The sequence below is a fragment of the Paramormyrops kingsleyae genome, chromosome 11, assembly GCF_048594095.1.
Source record: "Paramormyrops kingsleyae isolate MSU_618 chromosome 11, PKINGS_0.4, whole genome shotgun sequence".
Classification (NCBI taxonomy): domain Eukaryota; kingdom Metazoa; phylum Chordata; class Actinopteri; order Osteoglossiformes; family Mormyridae; genus Paramormyrops; species Paramormyrops kingsleyae.
The window spans coordinates 15863444-15875636 of record NC_132807.1 but is presented as its reverse complement, the minus strand read 5'-3'; the positions used below and the strand labels follow the sequence as shown (position 1 = coordinate 15875636).

Sequence of the window (12193 nt, the reverse complement as noted above, 5' to 3'; positions counted from 1 at the left end):
AAGTTATTCGCAGATGTTACCTGCTCTGTGCCCTGATTGCAGGCTGATCTTTGACCAGAAGAAGCAGTGGCCTGTCAGCATTAATTTGTGCCCTCTGTCCCTTATGCTCCCTAGACCCTGCCGTTGTAATCAGGGCGTGCTGCTCACGGCCTCAGCGCTCGGCCTCTCGCCGAGGAGCGTGAGGGCAGGTCACTGTCATTAGCAGACTGGCCAGGGGGCCTTATCTCACCCATGTACAGTTCACCAAGGAAGTGTTATTGGATCTGTTTTTTTTTTTTTTTTATCTCTGCCGCTGTGCCGCTGCAGAGAATGCTGATGGATGTGGCATCCATCTTGCCTCCACCCAGTGGCCCTGCAGTGGCTTTGTGCTCCCCACACTGGAAAGCTGCAGATTTGGAATGTTAGTCTGCTGCTACTGTTTTTATTTTAATTTTTAAGTTTATTATTCTTGAAGTGATACCTTAAAAATAGGAGGAAAAAAAAAACACGAGTCCCCTGTGAAAGTCAGCCCGCATGTTGCGTTTTCTCAGTTTGTTTATATCCATGGACAGAGATTCTCCTTGTCCCCTATTAGGGCGAGCGCACGTTTGTTTATTCTCTCAGCACCATGCTGTGTTCATCCCTGCCAGCAACTACCGCTGTGAGGCTGCCCTCTCCACGCCCTGGTCATAGGCAGAGTGTCCACGGCACTGCCACACAGCCAAGATCACCCGGCTGATTAGACAAACCTAAAGTGCTTTAATGAGCATTAAGCCACTACATAAATTTAATGACCTGTGAAACAAACAATGCCGCGCCTATCAGAAGCGAATATTAAGTGGGGTTTTTTTTTTTTTTTTTAATGCCGGTCTAGACTGCCTCTGTCGGCACTGAGCTGCCACTGTGCCGCCACTGTGCCCACCATTCAGGGGGAGTTTAGGTGACGAGATGCGGGACGTGATCAGAGGGCCCCCCAATGCAGATGTGAGCACACACAGTTGTGTGATGGAGACAAGTCCTGACTGTTCACCAAGCTCTCATTTAATCAAATACCTCACACAGCAGGCTGCGGAGGCAGGACATGAGGTGGCCAGAGCTTGCCAGCTGTCCAAGAAAACTGCAGGGAGACTGGGAGTGGGGGAGAAACAAACAAAATAATACCTTGGTTCCAGGCCAGAATCACTTAAAACTCTGCGGGGCTCGTGCATGTTCCATGAGTAGTGTGTCTGCCTCCCTGCAGCTTGCAGACAGCCAGAGCTACAGATCCAAAGCCCTTAATTCCCCTTTGTTTCACTATCCTGTTGCCCATCGTATGTTTAATCCACCCAGCCCCCCTATACCACCGTGTCCCTGGGCCTGGGTTACCTTCTGCCTTGTCTTCAAGCCACTCATCAAGTTATGAGCAGATAAATATTTTAATATTCAAGTGACCTTTCAGTCAGTAGGCAATGGGGACAGGCACAGTCGTACATTAGCGATGCCAACTGTTTTTTAAATAGCTGGCAGGAGCATAGAAAGAGCAGGAAAGGCCATATTTCTCCCTTGTGCCATTATTCTTTGTGGAGTTCAGCCAAAAGATTACACACGTTCAGGGCCTGCATCACTAAAACCACTACCAACATCAACAAGGATGTGCACAGACCATCTTGATGTGGCAATAAGTGCTACCATTTTACTAAGCTTTCAATTATTTTATTTTTTTCTCAACTGCACCCCTACGTGATGCATGAAAACTATAAATTAATATAAATGAATCATCATAAAATGGATCTGAGTAGTCCTGGGATTCTGAACAGAGGAGTTCCAGACAAGTCCAACAAGCTTTTAGTAAGAAGCAAGAGTCTTGCATGTATTCAAATATCTCAGAATGACAATGAATTAACAGTTTCTAGTGGTAGGACTGATTTTTTTGGGGCTTGGCTTCCTGGTAAGCTGTAAATGTGTGAATTGTAAAGCCCCCCCTTCTCAAAACACAAAGGCATCCGCTGTCTCTGGGTGTGTGTAGTGACTCCATGCTGGTAACCCAATGTTAGGCCTGAGTACTCAACTCTCTTCCTCCTCACCATTTTTGGGGCCGGGGCTTTTCTACAATATTAAATTGCGGAACCAGAGGGGATGCCTCTGCATTGTGGGAGATTTTCTCTGACAGTAGACTCCCCCCGCCCCCCAATCACTGTACACTCTTAGCCCCCATTTTCCAGCCCTCACGTGTTCCACCCTTTGTGCAGATAGATAGATGAGCCGCCACCTTGTGAGTCTTGATGAAGTGGGCTGCCTTAAGCTGGGCCTTGTAGTGGCAGCCAGATGAAATGGGGGTGACCAGGGGTGCAGATAATAAAGCGAGGACAGCCGCAGACAATAGCTGCTCCTGAGACTCATGGACAAAAGTGCATGGCGGATACTAGGGGGTGGGTGACTTTTATGCCAGTGAAAGATTACACCCCTGTGTATATCCTGAGCCGCACTGAATAGAGGGCACTCTGCTCTATTTATTCAAGCATCAATCATGCTTGGGCTGCTGTCCCCCCCCCCATCCCGCTTTTGAGCCATGGTAACATGCGGCAGCTCTTTTCTGTGAAAGCATTGTCTTATTTTTTATCAGTTACTTCCCTTCCCAGAGGCAGATAAGAGGGCTTTGCTGAGGGGCTTCAAAATATCTTAATAGATTAGCAAAAGCCTAATATGGGTGACACGAGGAAGTTTGTTTTTGGCCTGCAACTGGAGTGGAGATAAGTGGTCCTCGAACATCTCGGTTATGTTGATGCAGTCATTTTCTCCAGTCTGCAAACCAGCAGGTGAAGCTTTACTGCAGCAATCCTGTGTTTTTTTTAATGGGGTCTCTAATGAGCTGGGCACATGGGATCCCGCTGGAAAGCTTGAAAGGCGTCAACCGGCCCCCGAGGCTTCATGTCAGTCTGGTTTCATGTCATTTTGGTTTCATCTGACTTGGATGGGCACTGCATGGGAATGCCAGTTAGGTCATGAATAGGTATCTGAAATGATTTTAGAGGAACTGTGGATTTTTAAAAATTTTCACTCCAAGTAAAGTATGGAGCGTTCCCTACCTTAAGGTCAGCACCACAGCAGACTTGTTGCCTTGCAACCCAGTGGAGGCCCAGTGCTTCAGTAGGGCACTGCCCATCACTGTCATTGTTGAAAATCATGCATTTTTATTTTTTCCTCCACCTTGTTTCATGTTGTGGGGCCCTGGAGAGAATTGCTTTTACACCACCCCCATAACATTAACCCTTCCTGCAAACATTAGGTCTGGGCGATATGACTGAAAACTGTATCACGATATGAGTGTTTCATATCGGTCGATATCGATAATTATTGACATTTTTTATGACCCATTTAAAATAAAGACCAGGAGAAAAATATATTATATTTAAACATTTTTATTTTAAACATGTCAACAACCATGGAAAATAAAGTGTTTTTAAAATATGTGCAGTGTTTTGTAAACATAAATAAAACTGACGTAGACTGAGATACATCTGTAATATAAAAAAACAAACCTGATACAGTACAGTAACATTGTTTGAAATATAAAACCTGCAGAAATATGAAAAAGTAACTCTTCAAGTTATTCTTACTCTAATCATACTTGAAGTTGAACTATTCAAGTATATTTTCAGTCCAGGTTTTGTGCTAGGAAAAGACACACATGCAAACACTAACGAGGAAGACGCGATACGTAGGGAGCCGGAACCCGGAAGTGCGCCGTAAACACAGAGAGGAAAGAGAGAAGGGGAAACAAAGACACGGCAGACTCGAAACGAAACACGGGATACGCGAAAAACCGGACAACATGACACATGAATAGAATAGAATAGAATAGAATATTCCTTTAATGTCCATCAAATTTACATCAGATGGAAATTCATCTTTAACAGTGACGTAAGCACACAATACAGACAAGACTATACACAATAAACATATATCAATACAACTAAATATAAATAAAATATGTTAAAATCAAAAGATTTAACATAAATGAATTTAAAACAAAACATAAAATACCTGTATAATAACACTATCTGCTAATAAAAAAGTCTTTGTTAAGAATAGTTACAGCTGACGGAACAAATGACCGCTTGTAGCCTTTTTTCTTGGCTAATGGGACTACAAGTCTCCTGCATGATGGCAACAATTGAAAGGCACAATGAAGAGGGTGGATAGAATCTTGATAAACCTGTTGTGCCTTTTTTGTCAAAATCTGTGTGTACAAGTAGGAGAGTTGATGTTGTTTGTGTCCAATGATTTTCCCGGCCTGATTTACGATTTGTGCCAGTTTGTTCTTTTGTTTAACTGACAGTTGCCCATACCATGACACTATGTTAAATGTCAGCACACTCTCAGTCAGTGATTTGTAAATCATGGACATTGTGCGCTGGCTGGTGTCACTACATACAAACCGAAAGGATACAGACCTATAACTTAATATTCAGGAGACGGGGGGCGAGCGGCGTTAGGGAAGGGCGAGGCGACCGTCACAGTGATTCACAAAAAACCGGCAGAATTTCCATAAAGCAGTTGTTTTGCTGTGCTACGACCATTTATGACAGCTGCGTTTCCGGTGTTCCGGGCAATTCTGTTTCCCTATGTTTCCCCTGTCGCGCGCTGATTTGTACACGGTTTCGCTGTTGTTTTCATGTCTTTTTACGAAGCTCTTGAGGTAAACAAGCCACATATTTCAAAACATCACATGTTTTTTGTTTTTACTGATAATAAATGAAAGTATTTAATTCGCTGGATAGAGATATTTCTTAATGAAAACGGTATAGTATTGCTTATAATACTATATTATGCGTGACGAACTACTGTATTCGCATGTAATAATGTACCTGAGTGATTTTCAGACATCCCACATACATATTTGGGGAAACATAGGGAAACCGAATTGCCCGGAACACCTGTTCAGATCCAAACTAGCTTCGCAACCTCTGTTTTCTTCCGACGAAGAATAAAAAATATCGAACGTTTTATCGAACACATTTTTTATTGATATCGATCACGTGTCTATCGCGATACATATCGTAATCGTTTTATCGCCCAGCCCTAGCAAACATAATGCAAAACTACTTTACAAAAAAAAAAAAACCTAAAACAATTTCATGAGACTGCATTAGCACCACAAATAGAACCCTCACACAGCTGTCAGTGAACAGCTTAATGTTTTAAATTGACTTATATGGATTGTTGAAGCGGGCACTATATTCACTGTAAATTCTGTCCCGCTACAACAGCTTTCCTGAAAAACCCCGCGCGGGTTCATTGAAATTGCATATTAAAACACATGCCCAACAGGAAAAATAGGGTTATGGAAATAAAACTGCAAAACTTAGTGACTTGCACTAAACAAAATTAATTAAATTATAAAGACAGTGATACCAGTGTCCAGTAATGTAATTATGTGCATTTTAATAATAATTATAATATTAATAATGCATTAATAAGTTATATCATTAAAATCTATGGGCAAAATACAGCACCAGTAGGTTAAAGAAAAGCAACTATCCAACTTCATAAGTTATGCACAATGAAATTAAAATTAAATTGTGATAACGGTGGACAATAATAAATGTTATAATGATAAACTAGTTGTGTTTTTATATGTTAATTTGTCAATTTGTTTAGGTTTTAAGAATCTAAGACTTTGACCTGTGCAGTACATGGAGGTATGAAACGTTTAATTCTATTATAACTGATATATCTATTATATCAAATCAGAGGCCAGCCAAATCTATCCTACCAGGCTTCAAAATAAAATAATAAAATACCGTCATAACACAAAATTAGTAAAAATTCACAATCACCAAAAAGTGGACACATGCAACATCAACAATATGTGAATTGTGCATGGGGATGGGAATTGCAAACCGTTGCTTCTTGAGAACACGTGCGTCTAGTGTTGTCATAAATAAGTCCTTGTGGCAGAGAGGAAGATGCAGAGTTATTTGTCAGTATTTTTTCCAAGTTGTTTTAAGGTGCATTATAATTTAACATGCAGTGATGGAGCAACAGACAGACTCAGACTTGCTGGTCACTGTTGTGTTGCTGGTTTTATTGCACTGAAGTCACTGACCTGTAGGCAGTATTCTGTTTGGGATGTCAGATAATGAAGCAGCTGTATTGATGCTGAAAATCTGTGAGAGTGTACTTGTTTCCTCATAGAAAATTGGGCCAAAAATCGATAAGGGAATCGATAAAGAACCAGATCGATAAGCAGAATTGATAATGGCATTGATATCAATAACATCTTACCAATTCCCATCCCTAATTGTGTGTGTATTTTTATATCATCAGTGCTCATTTTTATTTTTTTGTAAAGAACCATTTCAAGAATATACTTCTGATTAATCATTAGCAGCAAATAATATCAAATACATTAACAGAAAAATTTACAATTTTATTTCCAAAGTGTCCATTGTTGGGTTTTATGCTCATCTGTACTCTTTACAGTGTCTCAACAGAATAAAAATGGTGCATCAGTTGGCAAATGAGGTGCATTTGCTGTGATCATCTTTGCCACAGCACAGTCTAGCAAAAAATGTACATTAATGCACATTGTGATGGCATAACAGGATGTGTCATGGTCCAAATGCAAGTGGTCTGTTAATTTGGCAATTTCTTGTAGAGAAACTGCAGTATATTTGAAAAATTGAACGCTCTTGCAAATATTTTGAACTTTGCTTGATTATCCATTAATTTCTTCTCGGAATCGTGAAATTTTGGAGGTTGGCCTACTGTATACCGGAACCTTAAAATTCTGCTCCTTGGCTACTACTATACTGTTACTAATAATTTACAAATACAATATATAGACAAAAGTATTGGGACACACCTCTGAATCATTGAATTCATGCATTTCATTCAGCCCCATTGCCACAGGCGAATAAAATCAAGCAACAACTAGCCATGCAGTCAATTTCACAAATATTTGTAATAGAATGGGTCATTCTGAACAGCTCAGTGAATTCAAGTGTGCTACTGTATTAGGATGCACCGTTGCAGTATGTCAGTTTGTGAAACTTCTTCCCTGCTAGATATTCCACAGTCAACTGTAAGTGGTATTATTGCAAAGTGGAAGCATTTAGAAACAACAGAAACATGGCCACGAAGTGGAAGAGCACATAAAGTAACACTCTGTTGACTCAATAACTGCAGAACTTCCTCTGGCATTAACCCCAGCACAAAACTGTGCACCAGGAGCTTCATGGAATGTGCGTCCATGGCCAAGCAGCAGCATGCAAGCCTCACATCAACAAGCGCAATGCCAGCTGTTGGATGGAGTGGTGTAAAGCACGCTGCCTCAACTCTGGAGCAATGGAAATATGTTCTGTGGAATGACGAATTATGCTTCTCTGTTCATGCTTCTCTAGGTTTGGCAGATGTCAGGAGAATGTTACCTGTCTGACTGCATTGTGCCAAGTGTAAAATTTGGTGGCGGAGGGTTAATGGTATGGGGTTGTCTTTCTGGAGTTGGGCTAGGTCCTTTATTTACAGTGAAGTTAATGCTTCAGTATACCAAGACATTTTGGACAATTCTATGCTTCCAACTTTGTGGGAATAGTTTGAGGAAGGTCTTATCCTGTTCCAGCATGACTGTGCCCCAGTGCACAAAACAAGATCCAAAAAGACATGGTTGGGTGAGTTTGGTGTGGAAGAACTTCACTGGCCTGCACAGAGCTCTGACCTAAACCTCATCGAACACTGTTGGGATGAACTAGAATGGAGATGGCAAGCTAGGCCTTCATCCAACATCAGTGCCTGACCTAACAAATACTCTTCTGGATGAATGAGGAAAAAGTCCCACATACTCCAAAATCTTGCGGAAAGCCTCCCCAGAAGAGTGGCAGCTGTTATAGCTACAAAGGGGGGACCAACTCCATTTTGATTCCTATGGATTTAGAATTGGATTTCTTTAAAGTTCCTGTAGGTCTAATGGCCAGGTGTCCCAATACTTTCATCCAGTATAGTATTCCATAGTGTATATTACAAACAAAGATTTTAGTTACCATCTTTCTGTCTGTTAATATATTATCAAATGATGGAGTTGACCGTACACTTAAGTATTATCTAAATGTGGTAATTATATTTCACTGCCTTCAGGGAGTTTGCATTGGCAGCACTCCAGTGCTGTTACTTTTTTTAATGTGCGCTAATACCTCAAAACCATTTGACAAATCTTTTGTGGGTGACAAATTAAAATTGTTTAAATTTTGAGGTATTGCCCTAAATCTGAAATGACGTCACTTAGTGGTCAAAAAGGCTTGGGTGAAGGCAGACATTTGACCTTGAGAATGTGATAAGTCAAAAAGTATTTGATAAATCTTATTACTGCTTCACAAAAACATTACCTGGATGAAGAGATAAACCTGACTTAATTTTCAGACAAATTGTGGCAGCAAAGGAAGGAAACGGCAGCTGTAGACGACACTTGATCTTGTGAACGTGGTAACTCTAAAAATATTGTACCCAATCTTGTTCAAACTTTGCAAGCTTGTTTTGGGAATGACATACTTGAAGTGGTCAAATTTCGAAACTAACTGCCCCAAGACTGAAGCAGCACTGCATACTGGTATATTTATAAAGGGTAGTTTCAGACTTTTCATCCTTTTGGCGCAATAACTCAAAAAGTATTTGACAGTTCTTTTCCAAACTTTGCATGCACATTGTATTGGTAAAAATCTGGATCTCAGAATTAATCCAATGGTGCTTGGTGAGAAGAATGTGATGATTAGTGGTGTCACTTTAAGTTTGGGGCATTCTATCTCAAAATTTAAATGCTTTTAGTCTGTCACCCATACAATGCCTCTGCAAAGTGTCAGGTTGGACCCCCTTTTGTCTTCAGAACTGTCTTAATTCTTTATGGCATAGATTGAGCAACATGCTTGTGACATTCCTCATATACTTTGGTCCATGTTGACATGATAGCATCATGCAGTTGCTCCATATTTGTCACTGCACGTTCATGGTGTGAATCTCCCGAACCAGGTGCTTTATTGAATTGAGATTTGATAACTGTGGAGGCCATTTGAGTACAGTGAACTCATTGTCTTGTTCAAGAAACCAGTTTGAGATGATACAAGCTTTGTGACATGCCATGTTATCCTGCTGGAACTAGCTATTAGAAGCTGGGTACAGTGTGGTCATAAAGGGATGGACATGGTCAGGAACAAGACTCGGGTAGGTTGTGGTATTTAAAAGATGCTCAGTTGGTGCTAAGTGTGCCAAGAAATCGCCCCCCACATGTTATACCACCAGCAGCCTGAATTGTTGATTCAATGCAAGATGGTTCCATTATTTCATGTTGTTTACACCAAATTCTGACTTTACCATATGAATGTTGCAGCAGAAATCAAGACTCATCTGACCAGGCAACATGTTTCCAATCTTCCATTGTCCAATTTTGGTGAGCCTGTGTCCACTGTAGCCTCAGTTTCCTATTCGTAGCTGACAGGAGACCCAATGTGGCCTTCTACTGCTGTAGCCCATCAGCTGCAAGGTCATGTTGTGCGTTCACAGGTGCTCTTCCGTGTACCTTGGTTCTAACAAGTGATTGTTTGATTTACTCTTGCCTTTCTATCGGCTTGAACCAGTCTGGCCATGCTTCTTTGTCCTCTGCCATCAATAACGTATTTTTGTCCAGAGAATCACAACTCACTGCATTCTTTTTCTTTTTTGGCAAATTGTCTGTAAGCCTTAGAGATGGTAGTGTGTGAAAATCCCAGTAGATCAGTTTCTGAAATATGCATACTAGCCCATATGGCACAAGCAGCCATGCCATGTTCAAAGTCACTTAATTCACCGTTCTTCCACATTGTGGTGTTTGTTTGAGTATACCTGAAAAGGAGCACGATTAACCACATTTTACTATTCAAAGCACACGTTAAAAAAAGTCACTTGTTCACCATTATTACTTGCTGGTGGTGGTGGTATGAAAGCTAAAATTTTAAAATACGTTCATTTGTAAATATTGTCAGTGGTAGCCAGTCAGTAAATTTTATAGTGGAGAACTTGGTGAAATTTATTGTGGGAGAATTTAATGGTGTCACCTTTTTTTGGAGAGTGTAAGGTAGGCCTGTAATAATATTTTGTTTGTGGTGTTTTTGTTCAGCAGAATTTGTTGCTGGATAAATGGCATTATCATGCAAATGGATACCAATCTTCATTCTCACTGTGTGTATGTATATGTCAGAAAAGGAAAGTGATTAACCATGTTAAATCATTCAAAGTGAAAGAGCCAAGAGTTGGCACTTTGTAAATATTGTTCTTGTTGATTGTAGATAAGTCCTTGTATATACTGTAAATAAGAATTTATTTTTTTAGGTTTTTTTTTGGCATCTATACTGTATATTGGGCGATTGCCTCGTATTGAAAAGCAAAATGCGAAAGGATGATTTAGTATAGCGTCAACAGTTCTGTACCTCAACAGATGGAGCATTGTGCTAACAACCAAGACCTTGGGGGTTCTAATCCCACCAAGAATTCATTCATTGGACCACTTCCCTTTACTATAAGTCTTTTTATATAAAAGTCAAAATCAGTTAAAAATAAATAACTTATATTTACATTGTGTGCACAATAAAAAGTGTTGCTTTGCCATCACATTTTATTTTAACACTTCTAGCAGCTAGAAATTTTTTCATAGTTCCTCCAAGTATGTAAGCATTAACTGTGCAGCTTTCTCACCATAAACTTGCATTATGTTGCCAGTCATAATAGTTCAATGTATTCAATACATGGTAACTATCTATTTTACAGATTTTAATGACTTTAATTAGTTAGCATCATATGGGATTGGTCCCGGCTAATTTTGTCATTAGGATTTTGCATTTGAAAATGCCGCGGTATGCTGTGTTACCATGTCTCCCCACTAGTGCTGGGCGGTATACCGGTTCATATCGAAACATGTTATGATATGAATTTTGCTTATACCGCAATACTGGTTTAAATAGCCTACACAACGTTCGAAAAGTGGCGCAGTTGGAAACTGTTTAAGGGGAGACCTTTTTCACTGCTACACCGCTAAAAATGTACCACGAGAGATCAGAAATGGAAGATATAGCTGACGCTCAAGTCGAAAATATTGAGACACTGGGGTTCTCAAAAATCGATTCTCAGATACTAATCTATATTAAAAATCAGTATCTGATTAGATATTCATTTTCACCATTATTGATACCAAACGTGTGGTTTTCGCCTCATTCACCACACTTCACACAGCGCTACTACAGCGTAGGCGCACGTGCATGCACACATGCACACACTTGCAATAGCCACTGAACGCATTCGCACTGGTTAACACAAATACCAAGTTGGCCGAACATGGCATATGCTGCAGTTGAAGGCACTTCGCAAGCTGCTTTAGTAAAAAAAAAAAGAAACGCAAAAGTGCCGTTTGGAAGTATTTCGCAGACGAGCATGGAAAGGATAAGGAAGTCGATAAGCCTCTATGCAAACAGTGCTACAGAGTTGTGGCGACAAAGTCAAGTAGCACGTCAAACTTGGCAAAACATCTTAAAGACAGATGTCCCAGTCTTTATGAGAAATTTCATGAGGTCAGTAAAACTTGCGTTCCAGCAACACTGAACTATTAAACATTTATCAAAAATGTTAACTAAGCCGATGCACACCTTAACATTAGCCATTTATCTAAGAAGTAAGCCAGCAAAACACGTTACCCGTATGTTATTACGGTAGCAGATAGGTGCAATGACTAATAATAAAATTATATAGTTCAGTGTTTCCCCTAGGTTTACAGCGGGGGTGGGGGGGGGGGCAGACAAACACCGACAGGATTCTTAGTGTTTTTAATGACAGCAGTCAATGTAACAACTGAACTAAACATCAGAACATTTCTTTTTATGACAATTATTCACAAAGTGTGCAACTTTTGTCACTGCAGTGTATCTTTCTGGGCTTCTGGAAGAACATTTCTAGAGCCTCGATATGGGAAGTCAGAAACGTCTGGCCCATTTACTGAGATCCGCATGCAGGCTGCAAGATGGTCTCCTTGCAGCCTATTGGATGTTTGTCTTGACCTGCAAATACATTTTAAAAACGCAGATATTTTTGTCTGCTTTTCAGGTGGTTGACGCGACATATTGTCCGACGCGCGCTCTCTGTCCACTGGTGGGAGTGTGCTCACCTGTGTGTGTGTGCGGAACTCCGTCATGCGCGATACAGAGAGCAGAGGAGAATTGTA

The 12193-nt window shown here is 40.5% G+C and overlaps 1 protein-coding gene across 3 annotated transcripts in view; it reads left to right on the top strand.

Moving 5' to 3' along the window:
• The window catches only part of mpped2a (metallophosphoesterase domain containing 2a), a 55855-nt gene that overhangs the window by 27839 nt on the left and 15823 nt on the right, over window positions 1-12193 (top strand). The window lies entirely within an intron of this gene.